The sequence below is a fragment of the Lissotriton helveticus genome, chromosome 10 (genome assembly GCF_964261635.1).
Source record: "Lissotriton helveticus chromosome 10, aLisHel1.1, whole genome shotgun sequence".
Classification (NCBI taxonomy): domain Eukaryota; kingdom Metazoa; phylum Chordata; class Amphibia; order Caudata; family Salamandridae; genus Lissotriton; species Lissotriton helveticus.
The window spans coordinates 753493658-753514229 of record NC_136071.1 but is presented as its reverse complement, the minus strand read 5'-3'; the positions used below and the strand labels follow the sequence as shown (position 1 = coordinate 753514229).

Here is a 20572-nt window from a genome sequence, read left to right as displayed (position 1 = left end):
TCACGTGGTGCTGAACGTTTACTTTGGCACTTGTCTTTGCTCGTGCTCGTTACATTCGGGATCTGCATTTGCTTGTGCTCGCTGACTTCGGAATTTGTGTTCATCCGTGCTTGTTTATATTCAGTGCAGTCTTCGCTTGTTTCCGGCACTGGCTTGTGCTTGGCGCGCTGTGAATCGTGCATGTGCCAGTGCTCGTTACTAACAGTTACTTTTGTTCATTCCCTTTCTTGTCACTTGTATTAGTGCTTGTTTGTGTTCACCGTTTACTTTGCTTGTCTCTGGCATTTGCTTGCTTCTTGCTTTTGCCAATGCTTATTTTGTATTGGCCAAGGCTTGTTTGTTTGTCTTCGCCAATGTTTGTCTGGTCTTTGCCAATGCTTGTTTGCTTGCTGCTTGCTTTTGGACACTGCTTGTTCTGCATTTACCAATGCTTGTTTGCTTATCTCTTGTCTTAGCTAATGCTTGTTTGGTCTTTGCCAATGCTTGTTTGGTCTTTGCCAATGCTTGTTCGCTTGCTGCTTGCTTTTACCAATGCTTGTTTTGCATTTACCAATGCTTGTTTGCTTGTCTCTTGTCTTCGCCAATGCTTGTTTGGTCTTCGCTAATGCTTGTTTGGTCTTCGCCAATGCTTGTTTGGTCTTCGCCAATGCTTGTTCGCTTGCTGCTTGCTTTTGGTCACCGCTTGTTCTGCATTTACCAATGCTTGTTTGCTTGTCTCTTGTCTTCGCCAATGCTTGTTTGGTCTTCACTAATGCTTGTTTGGTCTTCCCCAATACTTGTTTGGTCTTCGCCAATGCTTGTTCACTTGCTGCTTGCTTTTGCCACTGCTTGTTTTGCATTTATCAATGCTTGTTCGGCAATTCCTTGCGCTGCCGGACCTCAAAATGGTCGCTTGCAGTCCTCACATAGGGGATGTCTCATGTGCTGCCTGATTCCAAGATGGCCGCCGCTAAAGAAATCTCGTTTCCCACGAGACTTCAACTTCATTCAGTTCTTTCATTCTTCCATCGGGACTCACCGGCAGCCGGTTTTGCAGGCAGCAACATTTCACCGAGGTTTCTTACACTCCTGGGCCGCTAAACCATCCAGGTAGGATCGGGGTATGCTCCCGACCTTATTTCTTTAATCTCGGGCCATTTCGGTAACCGTGTGCAGTGTCACACGCATCCGGGGTGAGCTCCCGACTTTAGCGCGCACCGACGCTCTCCTGCAGGCACTTTCACGAGGCTTCAGCAATGCCTCACGCGCTCCTTGATCCTCACACACCCCTTGATCACCGGAGCAACAAGGTAGGATCAGGGTGAGCTCCCGATCTCTTCTTCGATCGCGCACTGCTGGGCACACATCCGGGGTGAGCTTCCGGTTTTGGCGCGAAACAGCGCTCCGCTTCAATTACCTTCAGCGATTGACCACACTGATCAGGCAGGGCTCCACGCGATCAATGAATCGCGGAGCTGAGGCAATTACCGCTGGCCTTTGGCTTTAGGCGGCGGCTTCAGTAGGGCACACGTGTCGCGACGGCGACCACTTCTCTTGTGCTGCCCGGGACAGTACGTTTCTCTTCATTAGTTCAGGGGTGGCAGGTTGCAGGATCCCACCCAGCTGTAGTGTCTTGCACACTAACCACAGACACTTACTTGTGTTTTATGGAGCTTTATTTAGTGCCTCCATACTCGTCCCTGTCCCTACTCTAACTGCCCCTTTCCTGTCGCCGCTCCTCCTCTTCCTCTGGCCCCCTAGCTCCGCCCATTCCCAACTACTAGAATGCATCACAATATTACATCCTGTTCCAAAGAAGTGTTTTGATCCATTCCTATGATATGTGCTTCTTGTAACGTTGCTATTTATTCTGTACCCTTTTTAATATCTACAGTGTATTAAATACAAACTTTTTCATATACACCCGCACTATTTTTCTTCATTTTTGCTCACATATGGTGACCTATCTAGATTAATTGATTAACTATTGTTACATTGTTGTACTATTGACCTAAGTTGTGACGGGTCACTAAACAGTATTATCCGCCGTTGTGCTGTGAATCAGTATAAACGAAATCCCTTGAAGGTATTCTTTACCCTATCATACTTATTGCCCGAACCCTCAAGGGTATATTGGGTTGCTCACTTTTTTTGTTAGCAGGTGTTAAGTCGGCACCGCCAGCCCCATCACCCCAAACGTGCACCAATCATTTAAACATAAGCTGTCCCCAGTTTTGACTGAAAAATGTGTTTTAAGTTAGAGTGAGGGTCTCTAGAAGAGGGCTTAGGGTCTGCGAGGGCCTACTGGGGTACTCGGAAGCTCTATGAGGGCAAACTTGAGTGCCCATCGATCACTGAGGAGAATCTGATGGCCTGCTGGGAGCGGCTTCTGGGTGTGTATAAAGACAAAGAACAAAACTCTGTCATTTTATCTGTAAATTCTACCAAGTTTTGAGCAGTGTAATGTGCTTTTTATTACGTTGTTTGTCACAACATTCGCCCCATAATCATTGCCACACAGGAGCAGTGAACAGCACTTGAGCCCCATTTCCACAATGCTGGCTACACCCATGACTGTCATTATCCAATAACTGAGATGGTTCCTGTTCTTATTTCCTACCTTACAAGTCAACCCCAGGATGTTGACTACTCAGGTGTTCTAAATACTACCCTACCTACTCCTGTTCACTGCTAACCCAACTACACTACCCTACAATCCTGCCTCCAGTTCCCATGTTCTCTTTATGTCTATTAAATGGAGCAGAACATTGAGCACACTGTAAGCTAGTATTTTGTTGCCTAGCCTGCTGACCATAAAGTAAGCATACATTTGAAGGCTAAAGTGCTTGAATATAAATATGGGTGAGCACAATATAAATTTTTCTAAAAATGTATCCTTCACACAAAATTACATGAAACAAATTCCACTGCTATCTTGAGTAACTTTTCTCTGCAAGTATATATATCACACAGAAAATCCTGCAAAAACCCGAATGAAAAGAAGACTAGTTCAAGGATAAAGTCCATCAATGACTTGAACAATTACTCCAAGTGAAAAAAAGCATACATAATTTTGTGTTAGCAAAATAGCAAACATTCCGCACACTTAGCTTAACGAAGAATTCGGGCAATAAAGGTTTTTACCTGCATAAAAAACATTTCACATAGGCCAAGCAACAGTAATCCACTTTAAGTCTGGAGTGCGATAAAATTACCATCCTGCTGTCTCTACATTTGAAACGCACTTACTGGTATATATTTTTGCATACCATCGTAAAGCTTGATCTATGCAACTCATGAGGAAAACATGGGTCTATGTTTTTTGTTTTCACGATGCAATAATAAAGGATATTGTCCTCCGAAGTGATAATTTATAAGAAACGGGGCTAGCGATATTTTTGAAAAATCAGGCCCTGGACGATAAAGGTATAGTTCTCACAAAAGGTGTAAAAAGAGAAATAAATCGTCCACAAAGCGCTTTCTCATTTCATGTATAGATTTACCACATACCTATAATTTGAGCCTGTACCTCAGCTCGTATTTCTGCTTCTTGGCATGTTTACATTCCACTGACAATGCGATGTATGAGGCAGATAATACCGCACTGTTCTGTTGTGAAATACAATGGAAAATTCCTAGCCCCTTACATCACATTCCGAGAGTGGAGTTCAAACAGGTCAGCTGAGGATCATGAGAAAATCTAAAATACAAGTTACATGAGAAATTGCAAATGATGTAGAAACCACTGAGGGTGGCTGGAGTTTCAATTTGCACCCTTGAGCAAGATCGAATCCTGATAGCCAGCGCTGCCTTTCATTTCTGCAAGTCAAGCACTCAGGTCTTTTTTCCAAACTGGAAACATATTAATAAAACCACTATGCATGTTTTCAGATTACATTGTCTACTTTGAGTGAGAGTTTTCCCTCAAGATGCGCTAGGGTGTCTGAAGGCCAGTCACTGTGCAGCTGCAGAAGTGTGGTGAATAGGTGAGGTGGTGTGTAAGAACTGTATATGGTTTGTGTTTGGTGTGGTTGACAACGGTTTGCAGGTGTGTTTTGGAATGAGCACCGCTGTGGCTCTGACTTTGTGAAACCGACGAGAGAATGTTCTGGACATAGAGCTCTATTTAGAAGTGACAAAGCCTTGGGATGTGGACAATTTGGCTTTGGACCATGCATTGAAAGAAAATGGCAGAGAAAGGAAAATGCTTACACCTGTACAGCCATAACCTGGCAATAGGCACTAGGAGACAGACGGACAGGACAGAGCTGGGCAAAGCCACCAGTGGATAGATTCTTTGGGGCTCTCACATCCCCTGGTCCATCTTTGAAGCTATGGTACTCACTGGAGTCTATCGGAGCCCGTGCTGTGCAATACAGCAAGGCAAAAAGGAGGTGATGCATGCTGGGTCACCACTGCTATGGCTACCAAACCAAGAAGGTGAGTTATAGTGCAGGTCCACCCTTGCTTTATTTGTTTAGGGAGTGAGGCTTACTCCATATCTAGCACAAAACAATGGATTGATCGATGGTCCCTGGCCAAAGAATCATGGCACACCCAACTGGTCAGAGGATCCAGAGGGGACACAGGATGGCCAGCATTTCGCACCAGCTACCGTGCTCCTCTTCTTACCTCGCAAATTGCAGTGCACACTCTAGGTGAGGTGAAATAGTCCTCAAGAAGTCTGTGAGACCCAGCTAATGTGATGTCTGTGGTGATCTTCCTGTAAATATGCTGGATTAACATTTTCCTTTTGTGCCAACATGACGGATCCCGACAGGCTCCGGCTGTAGTATGGCACCTATCCAACAATGTGTGTGTCTTTAATCTACAATAAATTCACATTTGCTGGATTCTTTCAACAATCTGAAAGGCACACTAATGAATTATAAAGAACTAAAGATAAGTGTGTGTCTTAAGCTGTGTCACTGACACTCAGGACATTATCCCTTCTTGTTGAAGTTCTTGGCGGGAACCACAAAGCACTAGACCTCAAAAGAACCTAGGTGTTAGGAGGATAGGGAGCCAAGGCACCAAACACATGGAAGCAAAGTGTGAAACCTTAGATGTAGAGACATAAAAGACATTCGAGCAGCTCCACCGTGGGGCTGTAATACCTCACAGGGCCCACATGGTAATTTTACCTCATGTTACTGAAAATGGAAGCAGGTAAGACCACCACTCTCGCTAAAACTGAGGGGCACTTCACTTTATGGAAAGCTACTTTCAAGATCTCTTTTCTGTTTCTCAGCAGCATTACATGAAAACAACTTGGCACACTTACTCAATGGAGAATGCAAGGTCAGCTCCTTAATATAAACAGAATGCACTGAAAGAGTATTTGTACCACAAGAAATCAAAACGTGAAAGAAGACAGAAAATCAGAATTATTTCACGAGAAGACACGTTTTCACGTAAAATGTTGTGTTTCCAAAGAGCCACGCAACCACAGAGGAGTAATGGGTAAAATTGGCGACAAAGTAGGGTCTAACTGTGCAGTGAGAGGTAATTGGAAGGGGAAGAAATGATGCCCTGCATTCATCTTCTGCTGGCTAATTAAATTCCTCTCTACATATGGGGAATGTACAGATGAGCACACATTGTTTCATTTTAACTTTATGGCCATATGCTTCTGTTTTAGAACGAGACAGTAAGCATTTCTCTGCCGAGTCTGGCAAAAGCTTTATCGAGTGTTTCACAATACTGTTTACATTTGATCTGGGTAACCAGACTCGAGAGGCATGGATAGGATCGCCAGGAAAACACGCACATTCTACTAATGCCTGGCTGCCGTAAGCACTGCGTCAACTGCAAGCCTGCCTGGCTACTTGAAAAGCCAGCTAATCAAGAAGTTTAAGCCGACAATGACAACAGCAGACGAGTGATAGGCACAAAACATTCCGCAGGACAGGCAAGGCGACTGTATGACAGCGAAGTCAAATCAAACAAAGTTCAGTTCGGGTGATGACAAGCACGCGCTCTTCAGGGCCGCCATTTAAATCGTAACACTTGTCTCTGGGTCTTTCATCTCTTATCAACACCAGTAAGCACTGGTGAACACACGTCACTGTGGTTGCTGTGTATACACATAATTAGTGATAGCTTCTATCACTTCGTGGCAGAAACTAAGTCCTGCATGTTCAGAGCGTAGAATTTTCATTTAATTGATACTGACAGCTACTAGTAAGATCACATTTGCCTAGTAGTGAGATTGGGTACATGTTCATGAAAGGCAGAAGCAATGATGATTAAACTGCATTACAGAAAGCCCGCTTTAAAAAACATGGAAACGGCGACTGGGAACTCATAAAGGGTCGTATCAGAACACAAGCATTTACAATGCAATGGTTTCGCCTTTGGAAAAGTTAGAGTTATTGGCATTGTAAGTGACAAAATTTGTATTTGTGTTGGTTTTGAAAACAGATAAATAAATGGCATTGTCATTTACATTGCCATTAGCTTAATCTCTGCAATCACTCTGCACTCCCTAGAACTCCCTAATCACTCTGCACTCTCTAGCACTCCCTAGCACTCCCTACTCACTCTGCACTCTCTAGCACTCCCTACTCACTCTGCACTCTCTAGCACTCCCTACTCCCTCTGCACTCTGCACTCCCTATGCACTCCCTATGCACTCCCTATGCACTCTGCCCTCCCTATGCACTCTCCACTCCCTATGCACTCTCCACTCCCTATGCACTCCCCACTCCCTATGCACTCTCCACTCCCTATGCACTCTCCACTCTGCGCTCCCTATGCACTCTCCACTCTGCGCTCCCTATGCACTCTCCACTCTGCGCTCCCTATGCACTCCCCACTCTGCGCTCCCTATGCACTCTCCACTCTGCACTCCCTATGCACTCTCCACTCTGCACTCTCCACTCCCTCTGCACTCTCCACTCCCTCTGCACTCTCCACTCTCCACTCCCTCTGCACTCTCCACTCCCTCTGCACTCTCCACTCTCCACTCCCTCTGCACTCTCCACTCTCCACTCCCTCTGCACTCTCCACTCTCCACTCCCCAAGAACTCGCGTTTCTCGCTCAGATATGGACAAAAAACAAAAGTACTCCCTTGGGCATCTCACCCACTCTGTGAGTTCACACATATCTCCTACACAGCACCAACCCCAGCAAATATAACATTTCTGCAGAACTGCAGCACAGAAGAAACCAAACTGCGATTATCCGAGGTCCTCCAGAGTATCCCCCTGTCCTTAACATCCTACCCACGCTCAGGGCAGAAACACCCCCGAGACTGTCCTCGCCCGTCTATGCCACACCCAGAGCAAACTTCACCCTGACACCAAGCGAAGAGGAGGCGCTTCCATCACCATCTCTCCCACCTTTGGAGCGCACAGATCACCTCACTCGCCAAGAGCGCTCACAAACATTACACGCTGTCCTGACACGCCAGTCAATGTAAATTAATTTTTAAGAAAAAAAACATTTACCTAGCGCAGTAATTAAAAAAAAGGCATCTAGGCGCTGGAATGAATGACTGATATGGTGCTTCACACACAAGCCCAATGCACAACACGCTAGTGGAACATGCATAGAAGCACACAAATGAGCAAAACAAACTCTATCATACTTAAGAGGAAAATGTAAAGAAAGTATCATTGCGAGTGCTCACACAGCACGTGCACAGCCTCCCCGGGCGGATCTGGGCTACACAGCGCTTACAAACCGCCGAACAGAGCTAGGAGGCGCTACATAAAGAATAGATTGATAAACAGCAGGGGGTTCCTAAGCAGTGGCTCTGTGTACAAGGAATACCTTCCCTAATAACCACGAAGAAGCACATAAAAGTTGCCGCAGCTTTTATGCAGTAAAGATGTCGCAGTTCCTCACACACAGCATCTGCCTCAAATAAGCCTCCGCCCGGAGTGCTGTTGTGCAACACTTCCGGTGGGCCCCTGGGCAACTGACCAGCGTGCCCATGCGTTAAGCAGGCACTGCTCCACTCCAGAGCCCTCGGGTCCCCCGTTCCTCTGCCCTCAAACAGAAACAACCATTTGTATATCTTACTGCCCTTCCGAGCAGGTTTTACCCTGTCACTCGCCCTCCGTTAGAGACTTCCCCCTACACCCGTCTAACACTGAAATGCTTCCTCCAACATATCGCTCACTCAGGAAATACAGATCTCACGTGTATACTGTCCCAGGTAGTTGCGGAGGTCCCCTATCTAAGCATTTATCCCAAATTTGTTTAACGTCAGTTGAAACCAATATGTTTACCATACATTATTGCACCTATATAAAACATGCACTATGTTTACATAATAAATGTGCCATGAACTTAGTCTGCAATTGAGTCCAGTATTACTGTACCCCGTGATCAATGTTACTTCACAAACTACAACACACTTCAAATTCACATATGACTGAATGGATATAGTATAGAGAAGACAAGCAAGGGCTGCTTCCTATGACATTTCATAATGTCATACACACTCTGTTCAAATAACAGGACTAATAGCATGAATAGCACTTACCCAGAAGAGCATATTGAAGAAGAAGAGCAGGAACTTCACAGTACGACTGACGAAGAAGAAGTCTTCCCCTGGGAGGGTGGGGGCTGACCTCGGGGCCATTGTAGCTGAACAGGAATAGAGGTTTTGGGATAGCAGTGGTGGTGGCTGTCAAATTAGGTGCCCATCAACTAAAACAAACTATCAACCCACTTGGAACCTTTAAACCTAAGTATGTGCATTACTACTAGTTAGATCCTTAACAAAAAAACACACACAGTGCCTAGTCAAAAGCAAAGCAGATAGAGGATACAGAATGTGCTCAAGGAAAACTTTCTGAAAGTCTGCTGTGGTCAGTACTTTATTTGTAAAGGAATTAAGAGCCAAGCTCCACATTTCTGCTCATAACTCTGCGGCCAAAGCTAATGAATATTGAGGGTGGTGAATACCAAGGCTCCATAGTTTTGATTCCACCTCATGCATCTCTAATCCACCACCAGAAACTCTGCCTCGTTATCTCACGCTTTCAGGTTCTTATCATCACTGCTTTGTCCCTTTGTCATTGTCCGTATTTCTCTTTCTCCTCCCTTCCCCTTGCATGTGTTTCCTCTCTCTTGCTCTGGGTCAAAGTCTGAAAACAAACCAGAGCCAGCCACACACACCCAGAGCCAGCCACACACACCCAGAGCCAGCCACACCCAGAGCCACACACACACACCCAGAGCCCCCCACACACACACAACCAGAGCAGTCACATACACACACCCACTGGAGCAGTCACACACACACCCACTGGAGCAGTCACACACACACACACACACACACTGGAGCAGACACACACACACACTCTGGAGCAGTCACATACACACACACACACTCTGGAGCAGTCACATACACACACACACTCTGGAGCAGTCACATACACACACACACACTCTGGAGCAGTCACATACACACACACACACACTCTGGAGCAGTCACATACACACACACACTCTGGAGCAGTCACATACACACACACACACACACTCTGGAGCAGTCACATACACACACTCTGGAGCAGTCACACACACACCCAGGAGCAGTCACACACACACACACCCAGGAGCAGTCACACACACACACACACACAGGAGCAGTCACATGCACACACACTCTGGAGCACTCACACACACACCCAGGAGCAGTCACACACACACACACCCAGGAGCAGTCACACACACACACACACACTCTGGAGCAGTCACATGCACGCACACACTGGAGCAGTCACATGCACGCACACACTGGAGCAGTCACACACGCACACATTCTGGAGCAGTCACATACACACACACATACACACACTGGAGCAGTCACACACACACACACTGGAGCAGTCACACACACACACTCTGGAGCAGTCACACACACACACTCTGGAGCAGTCACATACACACACTGGAGCAGTCACATACACACACTGGAGCAGTCACACACACACACACACACACACACTCGGGATCAGTCACATACACACACACACTGGAGCAGTCACACACACACACACACCATTCAGGATGGGAACTCAGCCTCAAAAAACATATACAGAAAGAGTCATCAGAAAATGAACATTGGGGAATGTGTATAAAATAACTGGTGCATTAAGAGTGAATTGCCATGACTGATAAGTGACGGTGACCGAGTGAAGAAAAAAAAAGATGAGGTATAAGGGTACAGACCAAGGACCAAACAAAAATTATGGGAGTGTGAATGAGCTGTGTATAATCCATTAAAACGACTATCCCAAAAAACTCTCAGAGCGGATTTACGTGCATACTCGGATGGTGAAGTTGATAGAACCAAACAAAAGTGGTGGGAACACGAATGAGCCGTATATAGTTAGTTGAGGCGGCCGTTTAGACAAGACACTCGAAACAGAGTGGTGTTCATGCACGGCTGGTGAAACTGCTGTGTGCTGGTAATATCTAATGGTGCCGCATGCATTCCCAAAAGCGTAACGAAACGGTAAAAGTGTACATGGTTGAAAATGGCAAATCTTACCCGAAAACCGCAAAATCGGTTGCGTGGAGACCGCAACGAGGCTCAAAATGTTTACTTAGCACACAGAAGTGTGTTAATAGAGGCGTGTTGTGATCAGGGTCATCGACAGCGGTGACGGACTTCCGTCCCGGGTGGAATGTGATAGACAAGCTGAACATGACAGCATAAGTGGTATGCAAATGGGGGTAATATGCACAATAAATACAACAAGCAACGGAGAGTGAAAGGGGAGGGGGGGTGGGAACGGGCACACGGGGAGGGGGGCGGAACGGACACAAGGACAGCGGGAGGGGGGCGGGAACGGGCACAGGACCGCGGGATGGAGGGGGGGCGGGAACCGGCACAGAACAAAATACCTAAACTTACAAAGTGAAAACACATTTATAAACAAAATACTCCTTACCTGATCGCTTCGTGGGAACTCGAATCTTGAACTAACTCCAACAACAGACGCATGTAAAATGAAGAAAAAATGGCGACTCGAAAAAAAAAATAACACACACCCACCGCCGCGATGACGAACAGAAGTGGGTGGAGAGGGAAAAAATCACGGCAACACCCCCGAATCTGGTCCGGCCTTGACGGACAGATCCGGCTCCCAATGGCTAGCCTCCATTTATGGAGCTAGCCAATGGGAGCTGGGGGACGTTCCTGAAGTCCTTATTAGAATCAAAGGATTTCGCCTGCGCCGAAAAGCTGCGCAGAGCGCAGCCTTCGACAGGCGAAACCCAAAAAGGAGCACTGGGACGCTAATTTAAGGCACAGGGCCGAGTCACAACACATTTGTGACTTTCACTACAATGTAGTTGTTGCCCTAAACACCTTTAGTTACCATATCCGGATATCAGGATTCTGGAAGTGGCAATGTGTGAAAAGAACGTTCGTGCACATTTTATGTGTGGCTTTTTTGTGTGCTGGTGATGTTCTGTTGCTTTTTGTGCTTTTGCATTTTGTGGTGCGTTATTGCAATGTGATTTTGTTTCTTTGTATGTTGCATTCCGTTTTTACTGTTTTCTTTTGATGTGTCATGTTATGTTTTAATTGATGTGCTAGGCTGCTTTGTGTACGTTATCGTGCTATGTTTTTTTTTGGGGGATTTGCCAATACATGCTGCTATATTTCCAGCCGAAAGTAGAATATCTTGAACTTTCTCGTAAAAACAAGGATTGCAAGAGTTGATTTTAACTACAAGATGGAAGTGACTCTTGGCTATTTAAAATATGTTGAAAGAATGTTTTGCTGCACTCGTGATACTAATTCATGGCTATTGTGCAATCAGTGTCGGCTCCTCCGCTAAGGCAGAGGAACATCACCCCACTGGGCAGGTCAAAGAGGAAAAAATAAAATGATGATAGCTCATTGTTATTATCATTTTATTTTTGCTCTTGCGCAGCTGGATTGGGGAGGGGTTGCTCTGCCCACAGAGTAGGGGAGGAGTGGTTTGCTCAATCCAAGTGCACAGGAGGCTTTGGCCGGCCGACCGTCTCGTGCCGGTCAAACCGTTATGCAAACTTTGCATGTTCTCCCTGCAGGTTGCATTACAGCCTGCATGGAGGACATGGCCAGCCACCCATTCTCTGGCTGAGCACCGATCCACGGCGCCCAGACCAATCACATCGCTGCATTGCAGTATTGTGATTGGCTATCAGGAAGCTGGGAGCCAGGTGCTTCCTGTTTCCTGCAGTGGAAGCAGAGGAAGAGGGAGGGGAAGAGGGAGAGGAGGCGGCAGCGGCAAACAGCAGACAGGTAAGTGTTCACTTATTTTTTTCTTCATGCCCTCCTCAAGCGGCCCGCGAACCACACCCCTAACACCTTTACATATCAGCTGCCCCTGTGTACAATGTTTTCAAAGTGGCACAAATATTTAGCATCTTGTTTTACACTTTAATGTCTTGAAAATTAAAGTGCATTCTAGTGTGACTCCTGTATGATGAATATGCAATATTTCTTCCACAATCCCCACAGTTGGAACAATAAACCCAAATGTGAACTGCAAGAGTTGTTTTCAAACATGACAGGGATACCCAGAACACCATAGGTGTAACTTTTTTCTAAATACAGTGTATTTATTTAGGTTTGGTTTGAGCTGTCTGTATATGCATCCCCTGAACACCCAATCCAAATCTAATGGTGCCCTAAAGATGGGGCAATTTCTTTTTCCAATGGAGGAAGGTGTGGTGGCTTAACCTACGCCACATTAACAGAAGAGTTTCATTTGTTTCATGAGTGCGAATGATGATACTTTAAGTAGGTGATCATTAAATCTTTTCATGTTGAGCACACTTTGAGTAAAATACTTTAGTAACAGTCCTAACAAAATTACATAATATTTCCAAGGAATTATTATGTGAAATTAATTATTGCTAGCAAGCTGAATTTTTATAATGGAGCTTGACTGCACTTATGCTATGGAACGTAGACAATGGTTGATATGTAATACATCTAATTCTATAAATATACTGCACATTAAACATTGCAGGTCCAGATTTATGTCCTTTTTCCTTATTTATTTGCAAAAAATCAAGTAAATGCAATTGAAAATATTTTCTAAACAAATGAGAGGCAATATCTGAATGACTCGTTGGGTAAAGCATATAAAGCATATACATTGTCTAAGATGTTTTGACCAAAACACTTTTCATTTTTACATTTTTTCTCACATTTATATATTTAACATTTTTCTTTTCTTTAACTATTCATTTTCCTTTTTGAAATCTCAGTTTGCCGATTTCAATACCAATGTATTAGTTTATTTTACACTTTTCAATTGTATGAGTATGCTCCACCCTGAATCCTTACAACACTGTTGTTGTCAAGATAACACTGCTTCATGCCTTGCAAAGGGAGTCATCATTGTTTGTGTTTCTGTAGGGCAGTTTCTTCTGATGGGACGACTCAAGAGTGGCACTTTTCTTTGAGGTACACACATCTCACTCTGTAAGCAATGGGATGAGCAGTGAATAACAATGTTATCTTTAATCCTAGTGATGGGAAAGCCTCTCTAATTTCATGAATAGACGAGACTCTAGGATAAGTACTAGAACACCATGTGCTTCCAGTGTGGTGGATCCTCAGTTCGGATATTGAATTTTGAAAGTTTCCTCGTATTGTCTTTCAGGACCTGTTCCAGGTAGAGCTGTTTGATTTCCCTTTTCAAACAAGAGGGCAGACTTGGGTACTTGGTGGATCCACCAAACAGCACAATGTGTTTATAAAACTCGGATCTGGTATCGATTCAAGCAACTTGAATGGTGTTGAAGAGCAATCCTGCCACACCAACTCCTTCCTCATTATTGATGCCAGGATGGAACTAAGTTTTCACAAAACTTTCAACTTCCACTTTGAACACTCGTCCATCTGGGATCGTATAGGATTCCACGAGCACTGTAATGTCCTGAGCCAGTTTCTTCTCTTGCTCAATGTTATATCCCACGAAGCACAGCTTCTCCTTCATCATCCTCACTGTCTCAAAGTCAGCCAAATGGTTAAATGCGTATCCTCTCAGGAGCAGAAGCTTTATGAGGTAGCGTGTAATGTGTATGCCACCAATGGCTAAGCGACAGGTAAGATGAGGTAATGAGAAGGACTCATTGACGGAACAGGTGTGGATCATTCCATCTCATGAGTCTACAACTACCCCAGTGAGCAGGCCCTGTGCACAGAATGACTGACTGGATAGCGATATAAACACCTTCAAACTGATATGACTCAAAATCACCTCATTGATCTTCTCTTGGGACCAGATGTATCAACATTGTATTTTGCGAGTCCTTAACAACAAATTTCACCGATTCGCTATAATGGACTCGCAAACTGCAATGTATGTAGGTTTCGCAAATCAAATTGCGATTCCTACGCATTCCTTAATTGCAACTCGCAAATTGCGAGTCGCAAATAAGGAATGGCTTCCTATTAATTTCTATGGGCCTAGAGGCCCATAGGACTGAATGGGAATTGCATGCGCAATTTGCAAGTACCCAATAGGTACTAGCATATTGCGCATGCCATTTCAAGAGTGCAAGGGTGCCAAAGGGTGCCAAATGGACACCATGAGGCACCCCTGAAATATGCATGTGTGCACATGTGGCCTACATACATTCCCTAAGGGCATGTATGTGCGCCACATGGCACTTAGAAAAATGCAACATTTTGCATTTTTCTAATGATTTGCATTTTACCACCAACTTGAAGATGGTGGTAAATTAGGATTCCTTAAAGCAGGGTTGCAATTTAGGTTTAAATATTTTTATTGAATCAACTGCCAGCATGGCTTATCTGGTATGCAAAAAGGCTCAACATGTGGGTTATACAGAACCCAAGGATGAACATTCAGCGCAGACAGTATCAAAAAGTTTGAACATACAATTAACAGTACTACTCCTGCCTCCCTCCCTAGTATGACCCCCCTTCCCTGTCCACTGCGTGTTGGGTATTGTGTCGTGATGTGAGGTGTCCCTGCTATGGCGGATCCAGCTGGGTGGTCGTGCCCAGTAAGGTAAGTGGTAGCAGGAGGAGGTATATGGGACATGTTAGTTCCCAAAATTCTTGGGCTTGGAGAGTCAGGAATGGCTGCCAGAACTCACTAAATGTCGAGCCTTTCCCTGCCAGCTTGAGTGAGATCTTTGCCATCACTAATATGTGCCACAGCCTCTGAAGCTAGCCTGTGTGTGTGGGAATGTGAGGGGGCCTCCAATGGGATAATATATTTTGTGTGGCCGTACCCAATGCTATCGCTATCTGTCGCCCTCTTCTAGACTTTAGGGGATATGTGAGGAGGTTCGGGATGCCCATGAGGACATAATCTGGGAACCTGGGGAGTTCCGTGTCGAGGTGTTTGCCAATTTCATCTAGGATTTTAGACCAGTATTGTTGTAGGTGCTCGCAGTTCCATAGGAGATGGACCAACGTTCCCTTTTTCCCACACCCTCTCCAATAGTCTGCACTGTGTTTGGGGTCCACCTGGTGTAGCTGGGGGATGAAACCCACCTGGTTGGGGTCTTTTAGCCCGGGCATATAAGGAGCTAGCCGAGCCACTAGGATCCAGTGTAGAGTTTCAGATCGATATTCAGAAGGGAAGTAGGCCTGTAATCTTATCTTTCCCTGGCTTAGGGATGACCACAATTGCAGCCTCCAGCATAGATTGGGAAATCGCCCCTGAGGACGCAAAGGAATTCAAAAGCTTGGTCAATAGGGGCGCAAGTGTGGGGCAAAATGTTTGTAAAAGGCTGCAGTGTAGCCATCTGGGCCGGGAGATTTAGCTGGCTTAAATGGCTGCAATGACTTCTTCAATTCGTATCTCCTTTTCTATGTTCTCTGCCTGATCCTGATCCAGATTCAGTGTGGGAGTAGAGTAGTAGGAGTATTCTCAGAGCTGCGGGTGATAGCATCTCCAGAGATCTACTAGGCCTAAGTCGACAAACCGAGTCAACCCAGCATGGGACACAGCACGAACCTGACCTGTGTGTTGGGCCGACCTATCTAGGGTGTTATCGAATACCAAATTAAGGTCCCCCCTAGCAAAATGTTACACTCCGTCGTAGCAGTAGCTTTGGTCAGAGCCTTGTGCAACAACCTCTCCTGCCCTTCATTGGGTGCATATATGGACCCCATGACTAGAGTGCATCCCCCGATTGCGAACTGGTAGGTAAGCAGCCGGCCCTTAATTTCTGCCACCTTGTGTATCACCTTCCCTTTGAATGTCCAGGAGACTAAGATCACTACCCCTGCTGTCTTGGAGGGCCTAGACGAGAAGAAATGTGTGGGGAACATGCGGGACCTGAGTCAATGTCAACCTTTCAGGAGTAGGTGCGTCTCTTGTAGAAGACGGTACTCTCCAAGTAGGAGAGGATCGCCTTCTCACGTTAAGTGTGAGTACCTTAAGAGTATTAAGCGACATCTATAACGTTAGGCCTGACGTGCGTTGGGGAGGGGCCTGGAATAGAATCCAAGTGTGTTGGCTATTGTGCAGCTATAGATGCACCCAATATACCCAGGAGGTGGCTACAGGGTTCGGGGGACAGTGGACGGGGAACCCCAAGATCAAGAGACGAATGAAGAAAGCAAAAACCCTTAAAGGATTGGCACAGCAGGCGCCTTGGAGAGCTTGAAAATCATAGTTCAATCCGTCATCCGTAGACGATCGGCAGTGGGTCTTCATGGGAACCATGTTGTGGCCAAGGGCGACCCTCCTTCTCTCCCGCCGACTGCCCTATTGGCAGATTTAGGAAGAATTGGTGGCCCATGGGCCGATCACTGGGTCTGCGTCTTTGCCAGTGCCTCAGGCAGGGGATCCGACACTACTTGTTCCCCTTTAGAAATTTCTGCAGGGTCGAGTCATTTGGTGCGGTGTGGCCGTCCTTTTTGCTGCCAGCACGATTGTGTGTCTCCCGATCCACGGGTGGGGCTGCCACTGACACTGCCATCTTCTTCATCAGCGATGTCGAAGCCTAACAGCTGACTTGCCTCGGAGAGGGAGCGGAGTTGGTAGAGCTTGCCATCCAATCAGAAAATGAGTTGGAATGGGTGTCCCCAATTGTATGAAATGTTACGCTGGCGTAGATGCGCAGTGATGAGCTGGAAGGTCCTGCGTTTCTGCAGAGTGAGGTCAGCTAGGTCCTGGTACAGAACAGGGTTCTGCTCTCTAAATGTGATTGGGTGCATCAATCTGGATCTCCTCTTTAGTGCGGAAATCTTGGACGCATACCAATATGTCCCGATGGGGGAGCTTTGTCAGAACATAGCAGACCCACCCTGTGTGCTCTGTCTATTTTGAGGTCTGCATCGAGCGGGTTGCCCAGGACGTGATTAAAAACTTCTCTCACATAAGTGAAGATGTTACTAGCCTCCTCGTTCATTCTCAGCCCGCGAATTTTGATTTTATGGCGATGGGAGCGGTTCTCCAAGTCCTCGAGATGTGTTTGCAGAATTAATTGCTGATTGTGAATGGGAATGACCTCTTGTTGTAGGGCCGTCATCCCTGCAATCACTTTTATCTTCCAGCACTGCGACTCGCTCGACGACGTTGTCCACATACTTGCTCATGTCCTTGATTTCAGAGGTGGGGTCGCATTTGACCGTTTGTAGATCGTCGCATCGTGCCGTAAATAGGGATTCCAGGAAGGCCTGTTTCACTGGTTCCTCTTTGGATTCACCCATCTGTGAGGAGAAATCGCCGCCTGACGGTGAGGGGTCCACCGCGGCTCCACCCTGAGCGCGTGCGAAGAGTTCCTTTACCGTTTTGTCTTTTTTTCCTCGAGTAGACATCATATTCTTCTCCTGTGGAATGAGGTGTGAAGTGGTAGGTCAGGGCTGATCAGGGACTGGGATCGGGACCCCCGGGCAGTGTTGTGGGTGTGTGGAGGCTCTGCGTGCCCTCTCTCTGTGTGTATAACACACTGCTGCCGGGCTGCTTTGTCTTTACCTGCCCCTACGCGTGTCTGGGAATCCCAGCGCAGGTCCTGGCGATTTCGCGGTGGAGCGAACATGCTATAGTGACCTCTCTTTTGACCTTTCTCTTGTCGGTGGGCACCAAGTGCTGAAAGGCGTGGCCGCTGAGGGTTGGCAGGTGGCGCCTCTCCTCAGGGCCCTCCTATCTCTGCCACCCGAAGCACCAGTGCACCTCTTGGCTAGGGGTTATGGAACCTCACCCCTGGTGTGGCCCGCGAACATGTTGTTGTATGGTGCTTGGGTCCCTGCTGTTCGGTTTGAGCTCCGCTGATGGGTCTCAGCCCCGTATGCCCTTTTTGGTGGCCAATCAGTCTCAGTGGGAAGGACACGCACCCGGGACTAGCCAGGCTGCTTCCATAGGCCCCCGGACCCCACCCTCGGCGGCCGCCTCTAATGGCAACCACGCTCGAGCACACCTGGCCTCAACTGTGGACTCCCGCGGGGACAGGCTGCCACTCTATTCATGCCAGGTGGATCCAAGAGACGGGGCAGCCACCGAAGTGCTTCAGTGTCCGTTGGGTATGGGCGTACCGGGGCGCATAGCTGGACTACTGGGTCTCCCCCCTTGCACAGTGCTCGTGCGCACCGACCTGTGCTCCCCTCTCTCCTGGGCGCAGTCTTTCCTCACACCTTTCAACTTGAGGCCAATGTGGAGGATGCGGTCCGGACTATGAAATGGCTGCTCTCTGGGCTCCCAGGGGTGCGCTGCTGAGCTGATCCGACTCTCCTCTCTCTCGTAGTGCTGATCGAGCACAGAGTGTCTCCCCAGTTGCCCCCTCACTTGCCTGCAGTATCCTGCCGTGAGGATGCCTCTGAAAGCGGGGCTGGGTCCCGGCCGCTCCCCCGGTCCTGGGTCCACCACAGGGCCACTCTACAAAATGGCAGGTGCGTCTCCTCCAATGCCTCCTTGGCAGGGCCCCGCAGCTGCAGGACCTCACCCGGGGCACTTCTACTCCCGCGCTCTGCCTCCTCTCAGTTGCAAGGCCAGCAGTGTGGCCGTCGGCTGCCATTCCAGTCTTCCTCGGCCAGTCCGGCCTCCCCTGCATGCCACTCCGGGGGTCTCCGGCATCCACCCCGCAAGGCTGCAGCCCCAAGTCCAGGAGCACGGCTCCACCTCTCCGCACTCTGCGGTGAATGACAGCACTGTCGATCTTCAACCAAACACTTTCAGGGTTCCTGAAGAAGGCGCCTCTCTGGGGCACTTTCCCCTGATGATCCTATCGCTGTAGACGGCCGGAGGTCGTGCTTTGCAGATAGACACGTCCTATCTCGCAGCCATCTTAGCCATGCCCGCCAGGGTCACAATTTAAAAAGTGCTTCCTGCATTGCATTTAGAGAATCGCAATTGCGATTCTCTAAATGCATTCGCAAAATATGTAATCACAAAATTTGCGATTCCCTATTTTGCAATTGCCTTTTGGCATGATACATCCCAAAAGGCTTTTTCTCATTCGCAAACGGGCCTGTGCAAACGGGAAAATGCTTGATACACCTTGCCCTTGGTTCTTGATGGGATTCACAGGATGCTCCAGCAGCATGATTTAGCAATTTTAGTTTCTGGGGTCAAAAGAAGCAGTCCCAAAGGTGCTTCATGTCATTCCCGTTTCGGAAATTTCTATTCCCCATGGGGATGATAATCCCAAGCTTGGAATGTAGGTCACTGGCCTCATCTCCCACCATAAGGTCCTTGATCTCGATATTGCCATCTTTCATGGAGAAACAGATGATATGGTGCCCCACCAGGTCTGGGAAAATATGTTTTGGGAATTGGAGTCTGCATAACCACACTTAATAAACCCAGTGCTATTGTCACAGACGATCACTTCCCTGGCTCTCCAAGCTCTACCCCCTGAATCACTGCTGGCGCCTCTTCTATGGCAGCTGCCTCCACCTGCTTTATTATTGTAGTGCATATAAAAAACATACCTGAGCAAAATCAATGAGACAGCACACTTCAACAAGATGAGTTTGCTTGGAGGTTTTCACTGATGATGTTAAATGGCACTTGAGTCTGTTAGTTTTACCAGGGTCGGACTGGGAACGCAAACCAGCCATGGCAATTGAGTCGGACCTGCCATGTGGGGGGGAGGGAGGGGTGTGTGTGGAAAACACTACAGCTGCATTTGTTAAAGGGGGGCGATAAAACAGGCACCGGTTTCAAAAACGGCCCCCAAGGGTCCAAAACTGGCCCCCACCCTGGCGGCCCGCCGGGGAAACGCCTGGTGCCCACTACGGCCAGTCAGCCCTGGGCTTTACACCGCCCCAGTAATCCTTCCATCATTAGGCTTGTGTTTGAGGTCCAGTGGTGATAAGCTCCAAAGCTCTTTACATCAGAAGCCTTTGCATTGCTGAAACGTCACCTCTTTGATTACAAAGTGCCTCCAAATATTACACCAACCATTCTTGTGACTACCACTCCATTCTAAGATTCTGGGAAAGATCATTCGATTTTTCAGGCTCCATCCTCGGCCTCTCTATTTTCGTTCCCTCCTTTCCACTGTCCTGTCGCATCTAGCACTTTGAATGAACAAACAGCAGCATAAAGTGCATATATGCAACAAATACAACAAAATGTATGTCACTCATTCTGTGTGTATGGGTTGTCTGTGTGTCCAGGTATCTCTAGGTATGCT

General features: G+C 47.1%; 1 pseudogene; it reads right to left on the bottom strand.

The window, feature by feature from the left end:
- Positions 1-13530: 13530 nt before the first annotated feature.
- Positions 13531-19852, bottom strand: LOC144784098 (actin-related protein 2 pseudogene; annotated as a pseudogene).
- Positions 19853-20572: the final 720 nt, after the last annotated feature.